We start from the raw sequence: 20837 nt of genomic DNA on the forward strand, positions 1-20837 counted from the left end.
AGGTTTTGCACCAGTAATGAGAACGTGATATGACCCAGCTTTCTTATTAATCTGACCGTGTAAAACTCACGTCTACTTAGACACATCTAAGACAGACTGTCTAGAATTGGCTTTTTCATTTAGAGCATGGACACACCACAGCCAGCTTAATCATCCTCTGACGGTGAAGGTCTCTGTTGTTGCCTCTGTAGGTAAAGAGCACAGAGAACAGGATAAATAACCATCGAAGTCTCTGTTCTTAGGGGAGATTGTTCATGAATTTCCAAGGCAGTATTTTTAAAAACTGGCTTCATGGAGAAAGATAGATACAGGGTTAGAGATATTTACATAGATACGAAATCAAAGAATGACAAACGTTAACCAAGGATATGAATATGTTATGAACCCAGGTTCACAGATTAGTCCTTTTCGGGGCCACATAAAAGTATGTCATCTTAGTCTGGCACCCAAGTACATGTAGAAGAATATCCCTTCCTTGGTGAAGGTCAGGTTATTTCCTGGCGAGGGAGGAGAACATAGGAGGATAGGAGACAACGACCATTTTCGAGTTGTGAGGGACAGGGTGGCTCAGTGGTTCACGTTACCTTCTTTGCCATGTGGACACGTGAAGTAAAGAGAAAAACAAAAACGTGTTATCGATGTGATATTGACTGGAAGCACAGCGGGACCCCCCAGAGGGGCACTGATGAAGGACATTGAATGTCCTTCAGCATGTGGGGCAGGTACGGATAGACGAGCCTTGGTGAGAATCATTCCTCTCATTCTTGGCATTTGTTATTCGTGGCTATGGACTCTATTACATGCATGTAAAAACGATGCAGAAAGGAAGGTGTGAATGAGGAAGACAGAAGATGCCAAGTTGAGGGGCATTTGGGGGGCTCAGTCAGTTAAGCATCTGCCTTCGGCTCAGGTCGCGTTCCCAAGGTCCTGGGATTGGGCCCCTTGTTAGGCTCAGTGGGGAGCCTGCTTCGCCCTCTCTCTCTGCCCCTCCTCCCCCTGCCCTTGCTCTCTGTCTCTCTCCCTCATAAATAAATAAAATCTTTAAAAAAAATTGCCCAGTTTGGATCAGTGATGAGTACCCTGGGGTGTCTGAATTAAAGATTTTGATGAAGCTTCGTAGCTCTGAGGTCACTCCGAGAGGTCGGGTTATTCCCTCCGCGGTGACCGTACTTGCGGAGCACGAGAAGAATATTCAGGGGTCCTGCTCTTCGGCTGTGTGCTGTGTGGGTGTGCGAGGTTTTTAATCACAAATGAAGTAACGCCCCGTTAAGGAAAGAGATGAAGGATCGACGGGGGACAAGGAAAGGCACACATCATTCAGTTGCGAGAGCATGTTTCGAAACCTCTCGGAAGCGGTGAGGTCTGGGAAAATAAGTAGGTCAAGGTCTTACTCTGTCCGGCAGGGGACAAATGGTGAGGTGTGCCCAAGATGGGATGTTGTGGTCATGAATTGATGGTGGGTTTGCTGGTGGCTCATTTTATTAAGGAAAGGGAAAGATGTTTGCCTCGGTAAATAAGAAGACTTGAATTGAAGAATAAGGTTATGGACCGGTGATGGGAATGGGTCCTATAACAAGATGATTTACTGTGAGCAAATGATCACGTTAAAGTTTTGTCCAGCGAGTTATAATTATGACATATTACATGTTCTTGTAAGCGTATGAATAGACTCATATTTTATTTAAAAGGCGAAAATCATGCTCTAGTTAGGACCCTCATTATGGATACAGGATCATGATTATCTTGTTTCACACTACTGTTTGTATATTTAAAAAAAGCTAGGCTTTTCTTGCTTTGTATAATGAACACAGACAGACACACATAGTAGTTACTGCTTTTCTGAGGGGCTGCCTAGTTTACCATTTTTCTTTATTTTTTTTTTAATTGAAGTACAGTTAATGCATAGTATTGTATTAGTCTCAGGTGTACATCGTAGTGATTTGACAGCTCCGTATGTTATGCTCGCCATAAGGGAACCTACCATCTTCGGCTTTTCTTTCTTTCTTTTTATTTGGAGAAGAAAAAGAGAGGGAATGGGGAGACGGGAAGAAGGAGAGAGAGAAATCCTTAATTTCTTTTCTTTTTTTAAAGATTTTATTTATTTATTTACACAGAGAGATCACAAGCAGACAGAGAGGCGGGTGGGGGGTGGGGGGAACCAGGCTCCCCGCTGAGCAGAGAGCCCCATGTGGGTTTCTACCCCAGGACCCTGAGATCATGACCTGAGCGGAAGGCAGACACTTAACCCATTGAACCACTCAGGTGCCCCAGGAGAGAAATCCTAACGCAAATTCTCTGCTGAGTGTGAAGGCTGACATGGGGCTCGATCTCAGAGCCCTGAGATCCCAACCTGAGCTGAAATTAAGAGTCAGATGTTTGACCAACTAAACCACCCAGGTACTCCCTGCCTTTAATGAACAACAGGTAAAATTGTTCCATGAGTAATTGAATGAATGAATGAATGGATACATTAAGCAGAGTCAACCATGGGCCATTATTAAAAATATGCTATGAAACAAGGATTTAAATTTATCCAGTCAATACAAGAAAGACCCATTGAAAAGGAGAATATAGATTTTTACTCTGTGTCAAGTACATGGGCGTGTGTATAATAGTCATGGTTGTTACTTGCGGGTTGAGTAGTCGATGTGATGGTGTTCATTATATTATTTAAAATTAAAATTAAATGATGGAGTAAATAAACAGTAGTGATATTCTTGAGCCAATGAAAAGAAGGGCAAGTTTTATGTGTAATCTGGAACTCCATAATTAATATCTTTTAAACATACTTAAATTTATGATTTTTTCATCTTTATTATTATTTTGCTTTTTTCCGTGATTTTTTTTTTAAAGATTTTATTTATTTATTTGACAGACAGAGATCACAAGTAGGCAGAGGCAGGCAGAGAGAGAGAGAGAGAGAGAGAGAGAGGAGGAAGCAGGCTCCCTGCAGAGCAGAGAGCCTGACGTGGGGCTCGATCCCAGGACCCTGGGATCATGACCTGAGCCGAAGGCAGAGGCTTTAACCCACTGAGCCACCCAGGCGCTCCACTTTTTTCCATGATTTTTAAAGCCTGATTTTTATCTCAGAATTAAGGCACTATAGTTGATTAAATCATATCTAATGATGACGATGCTGGCTCTGGGGTTAAGGAGCAGAAATACCGAGGTGAGTAATGGTCAAAATTTATGTCCTCAGGGGAACTTGCTCAAGGGGGTTCACTGAAGTATTCCAAGGAATAAAGAGCCACATAGAAGTGTAACATTGAAGAGTGCTGCGTATCACCTACGACAGGAATAGATTAAGAACCCTAGATCATGATGATTCATTCCATTTTGCACAATTGATGACTCCTTAAGAAAAGATGGGAGGTGTTTCATACATGTTCATACATGATACTTACATGACCGTGGATTTTAACATTCATCCCTTCAGATGATTCAGGGAGCACACGTGTGCTGCTCTGAAGGCCACTGCAAAGGAGATCTGATGTATTAGCTTTATGAGAAACTGATAGATCTTTGTCATATGCAAGACACTCTTTTTGAGCTTTTGTAGTTTGTGTGTATTGACTCTTGTCATTGAAACAGTCAATGAAACAGGAAAGAAAAGGTTAAAAGACTGAAAGAAAAAGAATGCAGAGCTGGGGACAGGGATGGATCCTGGAGCAGCGGTTGAGTCTGAATCTAAAATTGTATTGGATGTGGGGAAAGGGGACTCTCTTGCACAGTTGGTGGGAGTGGGAGCCGGCGGAGGCCCTCTGGAGAACAGGATGGAGGCGCCTCAGAAATTAAAAACTAGAACTGAGCTGCAGTCTAGCAATTGCACTACTAGATATTTACGCAAGGAATACAAAAATACTAATTTAAAGGGACACAGGTGCTCTTACGTTTCTGGCAGCATTAGGTACAGTAGCCAAGATCCAGAAGCAGCCCAAGAGGCCGCGGATGGATGAAGGCGTAAAGGAGAGGTGGGATGTGTAGCTGTGCACCATGGAACGTCCCTCAGCCAGCCAAAAGATGAAATCTTGCCATTGGCAGTGATGTGGTTGAAGCTAGAGAGTATTACGCTAAGTGAAATATGTCAGTTGAAGAAAGAAATGCCTTATGATTTCACCCCTGTTTGGAATTTAAGAAACAAAAGGAGCATAAGGACAAAAGAGAGGCAAACTGAGAAATAGACTCTTAACTATAGAGGACAAACCGATGGTCCCCAAGGGGACAAAACAATGGTCCCCAAGGGGCGGGGTGGGCGACCAGGTGATGGGGATGGCGGAGGGCCCTTGCGATGAGCTCCCGGTGCTGAGTCACTCACTCTATTGTACACCGGAAACTGGTCTCACACTATGGGTTCATTATACTGGAATTTAAATAAAAACTGAAAAAGATAAAAATAAAAATTAAACATGGAACAAACAAACAAAATTGTATTAACCCTTGTCCGGAAATCGGCGGACTACTGTGAAAAAGAGAAAAGGTGGAGTCTCCGGCACATGGACTCCTGAATGGACAAGGAAATGTGTAAATGAACAGAGATAAGGAGGGGCCACACATGGACCAACTGTGAGGTTGTGTAATAAAACGAAGATTGTGTTTAGTGTGTATTTAAAGCACTGGGTTCCACAGATAAATCAAAGCTCTGAACTCTTCCATAAGGACAGGTATGGACAGATAGACCTGAGAGTTCATGTTGCTGCTTTGATTCTTTGTTTGGTGGTTTTAGTTAAGAGGGACCAAAAAAAAAAAAAAAAGGGCTTACATAAATAATCGGTTGTTTTAATATTGTCTTATTGAGAGAGGGCCAAGCATGAATCCATACGGAGGATATGTCATATGACCAGAGTTACAGTCAATAGAACCATATTCAGTAGTTTAATTTTTTTTAAATCAAAAGAAGATTTAATTATCAGTTATGTCTCTGAGCCATGAGCATGTAGACTGGATATTTAATATTCCCGTTCCGTGCCTTGGTTTTCATTGATACTGACATACTGTCATAGGGGAATGAACGAGCGCATTTCTATACAGGTTAATTATTCAAAAGAAGGCTGAGCGAAAGCCAGTGAGGAATATGTGTCATGAACCAAAGACAATGATTGCTCCTTCTATACCCAAATGTTGTCCAGATTAAAAAAAATAGAACTCGCAGCTCCTTCCACTTTGGGTAAAGTACACATAGAAATTTCTTCTTTAAGTTTTAATTTATGTTCCGATTGGTTAACGTATAGTGTGTTATTACTAGGTTCAGGTGTACATGGAAATTTGCATGGGGAAAGTCTTTAGAAAAATGGGTACATAATTGATTTATTTTATGCCTAATTATATACATGAATAAATAAATGAATCTGTAGACATCAATCAGAAAAATTTGTGCTTCATTGGTGGGAATATGCAATAAAATGAAGATTTACATTTACCCAGTTTTGTACAACTGAGGTCCATTAAAAGCAACCACTGAGTTGTTAAATTGATGAATAGGGAGCATGAAGATGGATATTTATGGTAGATAATGGTTCATATTCTCATGCTGGTGTTAATTGTGTTGTTGAAAAAGAAAAATTAAGTAAGTCAATAAATAAGAGTGATTCATGGACAATGATAACATTCTAAAATGACCCACATTCATGATTGACCTGATATTGCAACACTGATCTTTGCTTTAAAAAAAAAAAATCTAACTAGGCTTTTTCTCTTTTTGGGAGTCTGCATTTTCACCAAGTGAACAAGATGATTTAATCATTCTTGAATGCTAAAGATCTTGGCTTTCACAAACCGTGTGGGTAAGGAAAGAAGAAATTGATGTAAGTAGCAGAGTGTTACATTCTTGGGTTGGGAGGTTGGTTTAGGGGTGTTGCTTGGATTTTCCAAAGTAATGAATGGGTAGATTAATAAATAAAGCCAAGTAACACCAGCACAGACCCAAATTGGGATTTATGATTAATCAGATTCAGTACTACTGAAATTCAGTAGAAAAGAAACAGGGTGTTGTTTCCTTTGTTTCCAGGGTTGGTCCCCATTGTGTTTCATTTTTGCATTGTAGTACATTTAAGTACTTCTCCATTGATAATGAACGCTGTGAATTTCTTGAGGAAGGAACACACAAGATGGGTAAAATGGTTGGTGTGCCAGTTGGGGAGAAAGAGTGAAGGTCCCATGGTTATTTCTTGAAGCATCTTTAAATGTAAAAGGGCCAGGCATGGACCCATGAAATTGATAGGAAGCAAGGATGTTGGCTAATTCAAATTTGCAGAGAGCATCCACATACATTGCAAAACAAGTCCTTGTCTATTAGCGCCGCGGGAGTTGGGCATAGAGCTTAGTTCTTAGTGATATTCAAGGATGTCGTTCTCGGGCTCTCTGCGTTCATGAGAACGGATTATACCGTTATTAGTGAATCAGTGGGTAATGAAATAAGCAATTCATAAATAAAGGAAGAAATCTACTAATGATGAGTATTTGGAGATGTACGAATCCAAGATTTTAATTAAATCTAATTTTTGAGGTCCATTAGGAAAAACCTCTAATTTTGAGGGCCATTAGGAAAAAATAAATCTAGCTATTTCTTCTGTGAGAGACGGACTTAACACAAAAGTTAGGAGGAGTCGGTGGTCTGTCCCTGAGCTCTAGTTCTTAATGTCTGTGATTGGTCTCCTAAGTACAGTGAGGCAAGAGGAAGGATTTGTGAGTGAATGATGGCCGGTGATGTGAGTTTGCAGTGGTAACAGGAATTATTGCATTATTCCCCCAAACTCTGAGTTCCAGCATCTGAATCGATAAGGGCTTTTTCCATAAGGAATGTGGATCCCCTTCTGTGAGAATCCGTGTTGTTTCTGATTTCGTGTAGGTAGCTGGTGGTTGGTTCTGTTTAGAAAAGGAACAAATCAAATCTTTCACACTCCAAACAATTGCTTAGGTAAGTGCCTCATGGAAAGAAAGCCCAGCATGGACTGATATTGAGAATAGGATCGTAACTGTGACCAAACGAATGCTGTTTGCTATTATTTGAGAAAACGAAAAAGAGTCTAACAGGTTGTAACTGGGGACAGCGAACATACGGACAGACGCTAGTATTCGTCAGTGTTGTTCTGTGCTCAGTTTGCCTTCACTTTATACCATTAGAAGTTATTGAGTAAGAGTTCTTATATTGGTTAGTTATTTAAAAGAAGGCAGAGGAGGGGCGCCTGGGTGGCTCAGTGGGTTGAGCCTCTGCCTTCTGCTCTGGTCATGGTCTCAGGTCCTGGGATCGAGCCCCACGTCTGGCTGCTCAGTGGGGAACCTGGCACCCCCCCCCCCCCGCCCCCAGCCAGGTGCTCTGCCTACTTGTGAGCTCTCTCTGTCAAATAAATACATAAAATCTTTAAAAAAAAGCAAAAAGACAGAGGAGCCTATGTCTTGAAACAAATACAATGATTAAACCATTTTAGAAGAAGAGGAAGAAATCTAGACTTAATCCCACTTTGGACAGAGTGGCTCTCAGCCATTGCAGGAACTGGGATTTCGGTTTTGGAGTACTGGCGGGTTTTACTCTTTTTCTTCAAAAAATGAATAAATAATCAAATTATTCTTCAACTAATTAATAAGAAGAGAAACATGAGTGGATCAATAGATAGGGTATACATTAGAGTGAACTTGAGACCAATGCTTCATGGTGCTCTCTGAGCGAAGCACGAGTATGGCCCCTTGAAAAAGATGAATGAGGCTGGGAACCAGGTAGTTAGGGAGTATCCAGATGGATAGAAGGACTAGTTACGTTCAGTTATTTCGTGACTAGTGGGTGGTAGATTTCACACTGTTCTCTGCATAAGTGAAAAAGTAAATGGTAAATAAGTCAATAAAAAATGGAGTCTTTCTTGAGTCCGTAATGAGAATATGGTAGCAACTAAGGTTTATTCATCTCGTACCTCTTGACTTGAGTCCATTAAAAGAGTTCAGTCTCTGCTGTTCTGTTCTTTTTTTTTTTTATTTTTTTTAAAATTTTTTAAGATTTTATTTATTTTATTTGACAGAGAGAGAGATCACAAGTAGGCAGAGAGGCAGGCAGAGAGAGAGAGGAGGAAGCAGGCTCCCTGCTGAGCAGAGAGCCCGATGCCGGGCTCGATCCCAGGACACTGGGATCGTGACCCGAGCCAAAGGCAGCGGCTTAATCCACTGAGCCACCCAGGCACCCCTGCTGTTCTCTTTATAAAAAGTGTACTTTAATTCATGCAACAAAAACACTATAGCTGATTTAATTATTTAGTGGTACTAAAGATTTTAGTTTTTACCTTTGTGGGTAAGGAGCCTAGAGACTGTAGTAGATTATAGTCAGAATTCATGTCCTCAATTTGGGTGGTTCGGTATGGCATTATGTCAAAGGAATAAATGCTTAACACCTAAGTAAAATGAAAAGGTGCCACAGAGGGACCAATAGTGGAAACTAAACAATGTTCCAACTCAGAACAATTAGCGTTTGTTAAAAATCATGGAGGATTTTTATTCATTTTTAGGGCTTTTAATGTTAATAGTTTGTAGCATGGTTAATTTAAACATTTGTTCAGTGATAAAGATCTAGGCCATTTATCCTTCAACTGTCAGGGAGCAAGTTTGGACCAATGATGAGTATCCTGGGGTGTCTGAATCAATGATTTTGATTAAACCCTATAACTCTGAGGTCAGAAACCTAGTTAATGCCTATATGGTTAATCAGCTTACAGCAGAGGTTAGTAATATTCAGCCTTTTGTTCTTAAGTTGTGAAGGTTCATAGGTCTGGATTGTCGCACTCTAAGTGAATTAATAAATGAATAAATAAACACAGAAATAAAGCAGAGAGCCATATGTCCCCCAATTACGAGAACGTGTAATGTGTTTTTTTATTAATATTTTCTGAAGTATCCAGGATATATCCATAATATCCATAATATATTGATTAAATCTGATCCCTGTTTGGGACAGGAACATACGCAGATGAGTACCGGGAAATCTGCGTGCGTTGTTCTGTGTGGTCTTCAAGTTGCTGGTTGCTTGTTGAAAACAAGAAAACATGCTCTGGTTGGTTATAGCCAGGGGTAATGAGTATATGAACAGCTGTTAATTCTGTTTCAATTTCTAATCCACTTTGTGTGTTTGTAGATATTGATGATACTGCGAGTGAATGTATAAATACATTTATGCCTCAACCAATTATTTTGAAGAGGGTACAGCAGGATTTTCTCAACCCCTCATTACTGACATCTTGGGCTGGATAATTCATTGCCTGGAAGGCCGTCTGTACATTGTAGAATGTTTAGTAACTTCCCAGCCTCTACTTGATGCCAGTATGGACAGCCCCTTCCCTGCCCTCGCCAGCAGTGACAGTCAGAAATATTTCCAGACATCGGTAAATGTCCTCTGGTAGCAGATTTTTTTGTCTTAGTTTTAGTCTTTAAAAAAAAAATTCTTCATTTAAATGCAGATTAGTTAACATGTATTAGTCATATCAGAGGTAGAAGTCAGTGATTCATCAGTCAGCTCTAACGCCCAGGGCTCACTCCACCACGTGCCCTCCTTAATGCCCGTCACCCAGTCACCCCGTCCCCCACTCACCTCCCCTCCGGCAGCCCTCAGTTTGCTTTCTAGAGTTAAGAGTCTGTTACGGTGTGTCTCCCTCTCTGTTTTCATCTTATTTTAGTTTTCCTTCCCTCCCTCTATGTTCATCTGTTTGTTTCTTAAATGCCACATATGAGTGAAATCACGTGGTGTTTGTCTTTCTCTGACTGACTTGTTTTGCTTAGCGTAATACCCTCTAGTTCAACCCACGTTGCAAATGGCAAGATTTCATTCTTTTTTGATGGCTGCATAGTATTCCATTGTATATCTATACCACCTCTTCTTTATTCATTCATCTGTGGATGGACATTTGGGTTCTTTCCATAGTTTGGCTCTTGTGGACATGCTGCTGTAAACATTGGGGTACAGGTGCCCTTTGAATCATTATATTTGTATCCTTTGGACAAACACCTAGTACAATTGCTGGGTCGTAGGGTAGCTCTGTTTTCAACTTTTTGAGGAGCTTCCATGCTATTTTCCAGAGTGGTTGCACCAGCTTGCGTTCCCGCCAGCAGCGTAGGAGGGTTCCCCTTTCTCGGCATCCTCACCAGCATCTGTCGTTTCCTGACTTGTTAATTTTAGCCATTCTGGCTGGTGTGAGGTGGCATCTCACTGTGGTTTCTGATTTGTCGTGGCATGAGTTATCACAGAGACTGTAAAATAAGGATTTATTTTATTTTATTTGTTTATTTTTAAAAGATTTTATTTATTTATTTGTCAGAGATAGCGAGAGCAGGAACACAAGCAGATGGAGTGGGTTGTGAGAGCGAGAAGCAGGTTTCGCACAAAGCGGGGAGCCTGATGTGGGTTTCGATCCCAGGACCCTGAGATCATGACCTGAGCCGAAGGCAGATGCTTAATGACTGAGCCATCCAGGCGCCCCATAAAATAAGGATTTAAATGTACCCAATTCTGCAAAAGAAACATCTGTTAAAATTATTTTTTGTTTTCTTTAAACTATTCATATGTAAGGATATTTTTGATAGGTACTGTTTTTATCCTTGTGTGGAAGATTCAGCAGTGGCTAGTACATTATTTAAATGTGAAAGCAGTGTACTAGAGTACTTAGAGAAGTACCGAAATGTATTACTACCTAATTCCACATACTTACCGTACATTAAGAACGTAGGTTAATTCTACTTTTTCCTCCACAGAATAACCGTAAGACAGCAGACTTACTCATTTTCTAAGAAACAACATCTTGGCAGTTAGCTCTGTGTGTAAAGACCGTAGACAGAAATGTAAGTAAGACTCAGAATTCCCGTCCCCGCTTGGGAGGCTTTGTTCGTGAGTGTATGTTTGAAGAATCAGCGTCCATAAAAGAAATGAAAATCTCCAAATATGGACCAGTGATGGGAATATGTCATCAATATTACTTTTCATCTAAGTTGGCACACTCGAGGTGTTTAAAGTTCGCAAACTCGAGATAGTCGTTTCATTCATTCTCAGAACTACTTGATATTTCATTTTATCGACCTCCACAGAGGACTCGAACATTTCCATATGTGGCAGCCTATAAGCCAATGGAAGACTTTGTTTTGAGATGGGTTAGAGGTGGTGGTCTCATCACTTTTCATTGAAACATCTTTAAAACATGGGCAAATTAAATCAAACCACAGAAGGACCAATGGTGAATGTGGATTTGCTACGAGGCATGGATAATAATTGATCACATGTGTTCTCTGAGGTCCATTGTAAAAGGAGACTGAGTCGGCTTCCTTTGTGGGAAAAGGGCCACTGGTGGGAAGATCTTGTCCTGGAAATTTATGATTGTATTGTTCAATTCCTGGAGAAATAAAGAGATAAAGGAAGAAAAGCGTGCCTGGACCAATGATGAGTACCATGGGGTATCTGAAACAGGAGTTTTGATTAAACCCATATGCAACTCTGAGGTCCGTTACAAAGAGACACGTAGTTATTTCCTCGGTGGGAAAGGAGCACATGGTACCTTGTGCTTGGGCTGTCTGGTGCTTAGTGATGCACCGTATTTTATTATAAAATTAACTCACAAATTAAAAAAAAGTGTGTCAATGAAAAAAATAGGACAAGTTTTACACTCATTATTAAGGAATATAATATAACATGGAGTAGTAGTATTAAAATTTGGCTGAAACTCTGATTTCTTATAAATTAATAGTAAGTGAAAGGGTTATATGGGTATTTGTCCATAATACTCAGGAGTGTTTGTTGGTGCTGGGTTGCTGACTGATTCTTTTATTAAGGAAATGGCAGCACATTTACTCTATACTACTAGTTGGTTAAATGACCACATAGCTGAGAGCCAAGCAGAGACCAATGATTAGGATGATTTATAGGAGAACAGTCATTGTTAATCCAGTCTTTTTAAAACTTACTTTTATTAAAACAATAAAAAAGAAGGGGCGCCTGTGTGGCTCAGTGGGTTAAGCTGCTGCCTTTGGCTCAGGTCATGATCGCAGGGTCCTGAGATCGAGCCCCACATCAGGTTCTCCGCTCAGCAGGGAGCTTGCTTCCTCCTCTCTCTCTGCCTGCCTCTCTGCCTACTTGTGATATCTGTCTGTCAAATAAATAAATAAAATCTTTAAAAAAAAAACAATAAAAAAGAAGCAAGTCTGTTATTGACGGTGAGGACTATGGCCAGACGTAAATTTTGTACAGTGTTTTTGCCCAGTAGATAAGATTAGAGTTATTAGTGTCTTTGTGTAAGGGAAAGAAGGTATAATTTTATATATCAATCTATTTTTAAAAAGTCAGCAAACCATGGACCAATTAGCACCACATGTTTAAGTATGAGGATTTTGATTTCTTTTACTTTTCCAATGACAGATAGTCTAGGAAAAACTTGAGGCTTTTCTGTTTTTTGAAAGGTATATTGAGTCCTTTCCAAATTGTTGTAATTTGGTTCTGGGTTGGTGTTTAACCATTCCGAGTCTTCTTTAGAAAGCTGGTATTATGATTCACCGAATAGTAAAATCAGCCAGTAAATGAGTGAATCCATAAATCCATAAATACATGTAGCGGAGGATAGAACCAAGAAACAAATTAAACATGTTAAAGTCTACACAGGTGATCTTGCCCCCCCCCCCCCTTCGTAGGTAGCAAATAAAGTCAGATGTCTCTAATTGGTAATTTTTATTTTAGTTTGTGTTGAGCAAGGAATTCAATAGTATTCCTATTATTCAGTAGAAATTTAAGTGAGAGAGTACCGTCCTTGGGAAGATGATGAGAATGTGGTAGGAAATAGAGCTGCTGGTTCACTGTTCCCCTTCACAAATTTCAGTTTAAAAAAGAGACCTCTGTTTTCATTGTGTTTACAAGTTGACTTTCCGTCCCCCCTTCTTCCTTTGTTTGTAGAATGAACACAAAGCCGATTTTATCATTCTCTAATCCGGAAGACCTGGCTGATAATTCTGGGACTAAGAAGCTTAAAAACTTATACATGTAAATATCAATGCTCGTGTTCAAGGCTTAGGTAGGGTTATTTATGGGAGTCCATGGAATTAGTTCAATAGAATAACTAGTTAAATGCCATATAAAATTAAGGAATGCCAGTCCCAACCCTGGGACTGGAAAGTGTCACGAATTAAAATTTATATTTACTTTGACTCATCCGAACTGTGGACCATTAGTAAAGTGATGGAGGGCTTTTCACGTATTCTCAAAGCACTGTATCTTCTCATTTAATATTCTTGCCCCATTTGCTTAATGCATTCCTTCACGGGTAACGATCTCAATTATTAACCCTTGCAGCTAGAATGCCTCCGAAGATGGCAGATGTCACTTTTGTCCCTTGTGGGTTGAGATGATAGGTCTCTGGTTGTTGATGACACCAGCTTTCATGTGTGGGCAAGTCAGGTGACAAGGAGCAGGAGTGCCCTGGTCCTGAGTTAGGGCCCGAGACTGAAGGCAGTGTGCTGAGCAATCCCTCTGTGTAAACCAGAGGTTCCTTGTGACACGTGAGTGACTGTTTGCTCTCCACAAACTCGGGCAATGAAGAGATCTTGGTTGTCTTTCAGGGTTTTGTTCTCAGTTTTGTGTCATTAAAGCTTATTGATTGTTTAACTGTTGTCCACGAATCTGTGAATGAATGAGCCCATTCAAGAAAGCGTAAGTGAGTGAAGAGGGAATGGGCTGGGCCCCCTCAGTGATGAGTACTGGTGGAGGTTTTCCAACCCACACCTTTGAAGAAGCCTTCCGGAGCTCTGAGGTCCCTTCCGGAGAGCGAACCCGTCAATATTCTCTGTAGAAATTCGCTCATAGGAGAAGTTAGGAAAATTCAATAAACTTGCCCCAGGCTTTTGTGGTTCATGGATATGGATTGTATTATTTCAAGTGAATCAATGCATGAATGAATAAAGAAATGAGTCCATGAAACACTGAAAGCCTCCTCATGGGACAATTAGCAGAGCGCAGTGAACACTATTAATATCAATACAGTCTTGAAGGAAAATGGAAAGGCTCATTCTGTAATCCCCTTTTAGATGGAAACATATTAGTGTCTGTAGCTCAGGGCCAGGGTTTGGCACTTCTGCAGCTTGCGGCGGGGGTGGGGGGTGGGAGCGCGGTTAAACTAAGAGAAAGGAAGGTGTTTGCCTCATTCAATAATCTGTTAGATAACCACCTTTTTTATTTTCTTAAGATTTTATTATGTATTTAACAGAGAGAGAGACAGACAGCGAGAGAGGGAACACAAGCAGGGGGAGTGGGAGAGGGAGAAGCAGACTCCCCACTGAGCAGGGAGATGGACTCTGGGCTGGATCCCAGGACCCTGGGATCATGACCTGAGCCGAAGGCAGATGCTTAACGCCTGAGCCCCTCCAGGCGCCCCATAACCATCTCTGTAATACGTGTTGACGCAGGTGGATAAATGTAACCATTACAGATTGAATCTTGGGCTTAGGTGGTAGACTTGATAGTATTTCTTATATTTTTGATCACTAAGAATTCCGTACTTGATTAATAAAGAATTGCATGTTTGAGCCAAAGTTCTTACTGGTATCTAGCTCTTTCTGATTGACAGCCATTAAAAAACGCTAAATGTAGCCGTATCTGCTTTTTCCTATCCAGAGTGAACAACAGCATGGCTGACTCAGTCATTCGCCGGAGTCATTACAGTCGACCAGGAGGGGAAGCCTGAGAGAAGTGAGTCCTGTAGTTTGCACTCTCTTGTTTGTTCATGGGTGTTACCTGAAGAATTTCAAAGTAAATAATGGTGTACTGCACACACTAAATAAATAAAACTCTCCAAGTGTGGGCTGGTGATGGGAATGTGTTATAAACCAAAAATGATGTTTAATCTAAACTAGTACGATGAAGGTAATTTTAAAAGAAGGTAGAAGGTCTATAATTTATTTCCAGAGCAGTTTAATAGTCTTTATTTTTTGCCATGGCTGGTTTAAGCATTCCCATATGGGTAGAGCTAGCCGACAGCTCTTCGGGGGCAGCCCAGAGGTGAGTGAAGATGGTGGTTTCGTTATTTTTCGTTGAACCATCTTTGATAAACGGACAAATTAAATAAGAGAGGGCCACATAGGAAGCAGTGCTAAATGTGGGTTTGCCAGAAAGGCAGGGAATTTGACTCATCTGCATGTGTAGCTTTGAGCACCATTACAAAAAGATGAATTCGCTCTACGGGGGAAAAGCCCAAAATTCGAGGATCTTGTTTTTGGAATTTTGTGATTGTATTATTATTCATGAATCAGAAAACCAATCAATAAACAAAAAAATTTCCTAGCATGGACCAATGATGAATGTCATGGGGTTTCTGAAACAAGAATTTTGATTAAACCCGTCTGCAACTGAGGTCCATCACGAAGAAGCACCTCATTATTCTCTTTGTGGGAAATGAGCCTACAGCATCTTATTCGTGGGCTTTTGTGGTTTGGGGTATGAATTGCATTATTATAATACAATTAGCCCATGAATAAAGAAATATATCAATGAATAAAGAATAAGAGAGAGATGCATGCACTAGTTTTAAGGCATATAATGAAACGTGAGTAGTTACTAAAACCATTTTGAGATATTTAGTCTCAATAAATGAATAGTCAAGGTTTTTTATCACTTTAGTAAGTGCATGTGGTCAGCAGCGCATAAGAGTCCGTGTTTTGTGGTGAGGCGCATTGCTAGTTGATGATTTTATTAAGAAAAGGGAAATGCATTTACATAAGTAGTTGATTGAATAAACTGATGGAGAGGGAGACCACGGATCAGGGATAGTGATGTTTTATGCAGCCGCACTCATGGTTAATAGTCTTTGTATGCAGTTCTGTGTAAGCAAACAGATATTAAAGAATCAGTTTGCTATTCTTCTGGGTAATGACATAAGGACAGATGTAAATATTATTCAAGGAACTTAGCCAGGGTTGGGGGCTGACATATATTGCAGCATAATTACATGTGAGTAAATGTATTTGCATTTATGTCAAATTTTTTTAAAAAAGTCGGCCACCAGTGCACAAAGAGAAAGCATGCGGTTGCATGTGAAGACCATGATATATCATGTCTTACACAACTGATAAGCCATAGGCATTCAAAGAGCCCTAGGCCTTTCTAATGGTGTGCACAGACATTTTATAAATAATAAGTATTTTACTTCTGTTTTGAGAGTTGTTTAATTTTTGGAATTCTCTTAGAACAGTGAAGGGATGGCCTTATTATCCCATGAGTAATTAGATAGAACAGTTAGTGGGTGAATTAATAAATATATTAAGTAGGGTCAGGCTTGACTCCCCGGTGAGATAGTGCCCTGAATTGAATCTCCTACGTATCCAGTTCTGCACAAATAAAGTTCAAGAAAAAAGATGATCCTGGCTTTTACCTACATGGGTAGGAAGTCCAGACAGATATTCCTAATTATAATTATTTTTCTTTTGTTCAGTGCTAGGTTCGGCGGTGGTCATCTTATTATTTAAAATAAAAAATCACACAAATTAGTAAACATGACATAGAGCTCTCTCTTCCAGATGTTTAGAAAATAATGCAAATTAAGGTTTCTGGTTGATTTTCTTTGATCATTTAAAATAGTTCAAGGTAGACATTCTTTTCAAATTTTGCTTTACTCCCTAGAATGAGCACAATTTACCAAACTTGATTATTAATTATCATTTTTTAAAAAATCTTATTTATTGGTCTGACAGAGATCGCAAGTAGGCAGAGAGGCAGGCAGAGAGAGAGGGGGGAAGCAGGCTCCCCGCTGAGCAGAGAGCCCGATGTGGGGCTCGATCCCAGGACCCTGGGATCATGACCTGAGCCGAAGGCAGAGGATTAACCCACTGAGCCACCCAGGCGCCCCTAAACTTGATTATTAACTCATGGTGAAGAACTTGACTTTCTTCTCTTTGGGTAAAGAGAGAAGCAGAGATCAATGGAAACCACAGCCAGTGTTCATGAATTGCTTGGTCCTCCTCAGTATTCATTGGGGAGCTTTGAAAGAGTGAGCGTCTGCATACATGAACAGATTCAAAGGTGGTCATGTGTTGACCAATGATTAAAATACGTTATAAATTCAGAATTATGGTTAGTCCATTTCAGCATTACTGAATTTATTGAGATGAAGGATGAAAGGCATTTCAGTAATTTTTTAAAACACTCTCCCACTCCATTTTACTTTTGTTCTGCGGTGGATTACAACACTTCTCTGTTGGTTGATGTTATTATAGACCATGAACCCACTGAGGGGAGAACATAAGAAAATGAAATGTGTTGCCTTTTTCTTAGTCATGGTACAAAACGATGGGTCACCATACCATCTTTATTGATTTATTTATTTTTAAAAAGTTTATTTATTTATTTGACAGACAGAGATCTGACCTGAGCTGAAGGCAGAGGCTTTAATGCACTGAGCCACCCAGGCACCGTCCCCCCACCCCCCGGTCCCATTTGTAAAACATGGATGTGTAGTGAAAGAGCCCAAGTGGGGACCAGTGACTAAGGGAGTTGAGATGATGCAGGGAAACACATTGGCGACGCTGAGGCGCATTGCATGGAGAGAGCTAGCTCTGTAGCAAGTCAGCTTTCGTGGACGTATTCCTATCCTCAAGGACCTTCATTTTGTTTTCATAATTCATGCACGTTGACTGTAATAATTAGTGAACCAGCGAATAAGTCAGAACAGTGTATGAAATGAAGGTGCAGGATAACACGTGTGCATCCATGACGAGTGTGCGTGGGGCACCTGAATACCATTTTTGATTAAACCAGTCTCTAACTCTGAGGTCCACTGCATCTACGGGAAATGTGCATATAGATGAAATTAGAGATATGCAAGGTGGTCTTTATTTGTGTTGTTGTCTTGTTCACAACTATGAATTGTGTTATTATAAGGAAAGGATCAGTGAAGAGAAGGCCAGCACCTTATCTAATCAAGAAAGGAGTTAACGAATCAAAAATAATTATTAATATTTTTTGGAATTTTGAGTTAAAGTAGACTAAGGGTTCTCCTCCTTTGGGAACAAATAGATAGATATATGCGAACATCAGTGTTTTCTTCTGAGGTGGTAGTGAGTCAGTGACCTGTCTTATTTTGAAAAGGGACAGGAAACTTACTTACGTATTGCATAGTAATCAGCAATACGTAATAGTACATATATATTCAATTAAAATCTGGCAAATCATGATAAGCCCATTAGTATAAAATATTTTAATAAATAAGACTTAATATAATCAGTGATAAACCCCCACATACATTATTAAATAATTACTGAAACTTAGAAACGGTCTAAGTATCAACATTGGAAAGGAGAGTGTGGTAAGGGGTTCATGGACTTTTCTTTCAAAAGAAAAATGTAAAAATAAATAAATAACCAAACATGAAAGAAATATGTAGCTGTGTTTTATTGATGATTTCTGCAAGTGAAAAGCCAATGGATCCATTTCGTGTCACTCAGCCTTCTTGTGAAGTATCTCACTGCTCGCCGGGATCCGTGCCATTATTAGTAACGCGTAAGAAGTTTCATGTCTCAGTCCATTATTTAAAAGAACGTAGACTATGGGTCAGTGAGGAGCGTGTATCCCATACAAAGGAGCACGGTAAAACCTGTTCTATCATCTTGAAGTCCACTTAAGTGAAAAATATCCAGGTCCCTCCATCAGGGAAAGATCATATAACCACCATTCTCTCAATCTATCTTGCTGTTGACATCTACATTCAAAAATAAAAATTTGCACCTTTGTAACACTAGCTACGTGTCAGACTGCATGTGGCCAGTGCTGCCGTCTTGAACGAGCGGTGCTCATGGAGACTTTTTCCATCACTGCAGAAAGTTCCGTCAGTACAGCAGGGCTGAGATGGCATGTCGTAGTACTCAGTTTTGGGTGGTTCACGGCTCTACCTTCTTGTGTTTTCTTTAGAAATAAAAGGTAGATGGGGTGCCTGGGTGGCTCAGTGGGTTAAGTTGCTGCCTTCGGCTCAGGTCATGATCTCAGGGTCCTGGGATCGAGTCCCATATCGGGGGCTCAGCTCATCAGGGAGCCTGCTTCCCCTCTCTCTCTGCCTGCCTACTCGTGATCTCCGTCAAATAAATAAATATAAGCTGTTTAAAAATAAAAAAAGAAATAAAAGGTAGACAATTAAATTATCCTTAGAGTTATTCAAAAAGTGAGTAAATAAATTAATTGATAAACACAAGAATTCAATTAATGTTTGATATAGGACGGCTCATTGTTCAGATTGTTTCCTGAAATAAGAACTTAAATTCATCCCATTTTGCTCAAGTTTTCCCACTGAAGGAGAACCTGGACTTTTTACTCTTTGGTAGGTTATAGAGACAGATACCAGTAATGTGCTAGTTTTTTTTGTTTGTTTGTTTTGGGTGGTAGATTATAAAAGATCATCTTTATGATATTTCACATTAAAAATTGAGTGATTCAGGGGTACCTGGGTGGTAGGTTAAGCCTTTGCCTTTGGCTCAGGTTATGATCCCAGGGTCCTGGGATCGAGCCCCACATTGGGCTCTCTGCTCAGCGGGGAGCCTGCTTCCCCCTCTACCTCTGCTGCTTCTCTGCCTACTTGTGATCTCTCTCTCTCTCTGTCAAATAAATAAAAATCTTTAAAAAATAAAAAAAAATAATTGAGTAATTCAGTGGATGAAAAGGATACCACTGTATCGATGAAAATGTAACACAAATGAATATTTATGATTAATCTACTAATGCAGAACTAACTTCTATTTAAAAATCTACATTTGTTCTTTTCACTCTTCTAAAAATCTACACTATCCTCCTGGGTGAATACTCCACGTTGGTTTTAGCCGTCGTCCAATGAGGAAGATCTTGACTGTTACTTTTGTGGGTAAGAAGCAAATGTAACAAAGTTTGTTCTTGTTCGTGTGGTTTGTCCATATGTGGTCACTAAGGTAGTTAAAATAGAAGAGAAAGGCTCTAGACACAAAAATAAAATCTAAGAACACGAAGTATGGACCAATAGTGGGACTGTGTTCTGGGCACAGGAACAGTAGGAGTAGAAAGAACCCATTTCAACACAACTGAGATGCAATTTTAAATGGAAGGCATTTAAATTAATTCTTGAAACTGTTTGCCAGTCCGTATTATTTCTAAACCACAGTTGATTGAAGCGTTTCATTCCGATAGAGATCCAAGCTATTCATTGTTTAGAGGAAGGAGGTCTCAGAAGGAAGATCCTATTGTCTGTGTTCTAAACGTGGGACATCATTGTGGTTTTTTGTTGTTCATTAAACCATTAATACTGGTGTATTAATGTCCGACAAAACTGGACATTAAATGTACATGGCCCATTCATGAGACATTTTTAACGATGGTATTGATACGAAGCAAGGTTCACATGCAGATCTAGTCTGAATGCTCTGTGAGAAATCAGTCTACAGACATGTCATCGTTCTGTTGAGTATCTTGTTCTGGGAGTTGGTGATTTATGGGAAAATGAAGGTAGAATCAAACGAAGAAAAAGAGGGCCAAGTGTGGACCAATGATGAGATTGGAGGGTGTCTGAATCAAAAATTTTGATTAAAGCCATCTGTGACTCTGAGGTCCATAATTAAAAAGTGGCCTCATTTTTTCCCCCTCTGTGGAAATGAGCTTAGAGCTCAAGTTGAGAATGTTCAAGTATCTTGATTAGGGGCATACACACTTGATGAGTATAGGCTGAATTTTTCTAAGTAAATCATGCATGAATAAATTGAAAAAAATACAGAAGTGAGTAAATATAAAAGAATCTGGACATAGACCAATCATGGGACTATGTAAGGAAACATTTCTGTGGCACTCAGTTGCAGTGAAAACTGCCCCTTTGTGGAAGGAGCAGAGAGGCAGATGT

At 40.0% G+C, this 20837-nt stretch overlaps 1 long non-coding RNA gene and 5 other non-coding genes across 40 annotated transcripts in view; all 6 read left to right on the plus strand.

Annotated features, from left to right (window-relative positions):
• Nucleotides 1-20837, plus strand: part of LOC101683862 — an 84142-nt gene that overhangs the window by 24794 nt on the left and 38511 nt on the right. For 23 of the 35 annotated variants that reach the window (XR_006604847.1, XR_006604845.1, XR_006604844.1 and 20 more), the window contains 4 exons: nucleotides 10720-10806; nucleotides 12899-12985; nucleotides 14612-14686; nucleotides 19795-19835. This is a non-coding gene — a long non-coding RNA (uncharacterized LOC101683862). Of the gene's footprint in view, nucleotides 1-3012; nucleotides 5802-6844; nucleotides 6914-8141; nucleotides 8699-9109; nucleotides 9357-10719; nucleotides 10807-12898; nucleotides 12986-14611; nucleotides 14687-19794; nucleotides 19836-20837 lie in introns of those variants that run through there. The other 12 variants (XR_006604828.1, XR_006604827.1, XR_006604824.1 and 9 more) reach the window with 12 other exon arrangements.
• On the plus strand, nucleotides 1062-1133 carry LOC123390577. The gene has a single exon (XR_006605124.1). It is a non-coding gene; the product is annotated as a small nucleolar RNA SNORD113/SNORD114 family (small nucleolar RNA).
• Nucleotides 8585-8656, plus strand: LOC123390566. Its single transcript, XR_006605114.1, has one exon. It is a non-coding gene; the product is annotated as a small nucleolar RNA SNORD113/SNORD114 family (small nucleolar RNA).
• On the plus strand, nucleotides 11389-11463 carry LOC123390567. The gene has a single exon (XR_006605115.1). It is a non-coding gene; the product is annotated as a small nucleolar RNA SNORD113/SNORD114 family (small nucleolar RNA).
• On the plus strand, nucleotides 15281-15353 carry LOC123390575. The gene has a single exon (XR_006605123.1). It is a non-coding gene; the product is annotated as a small nucleolar RNA SNORD113/SNORD114 family (small nucleolar RNA).
• Nucleotides 20483-20556, plus strand: LOC123390562. Its single transcript, XR_006605112.1, has one exon. It is a non-coding gene; the product is annotated as a small nucleolar RNA SNORD113/SNORD114 family (small nucleolar RNA).

Source organism: Mustela putorius, unplaced genomic scaffold, assembly GCF_011764305.1.
Source record: "Mustela putorius furo isolate JIRA1106 unplaced genomic scaffold, ASM1176430v1.1 tig00000129_pilon_pilon_pilon, whole genome shotgun sequence".
Taxonomy (NCBI): Eukaryota; Metazoa; Chordata; class Mammalia; order Carnivora; family Mustelidae; genus Mustela; species Mustela putorius.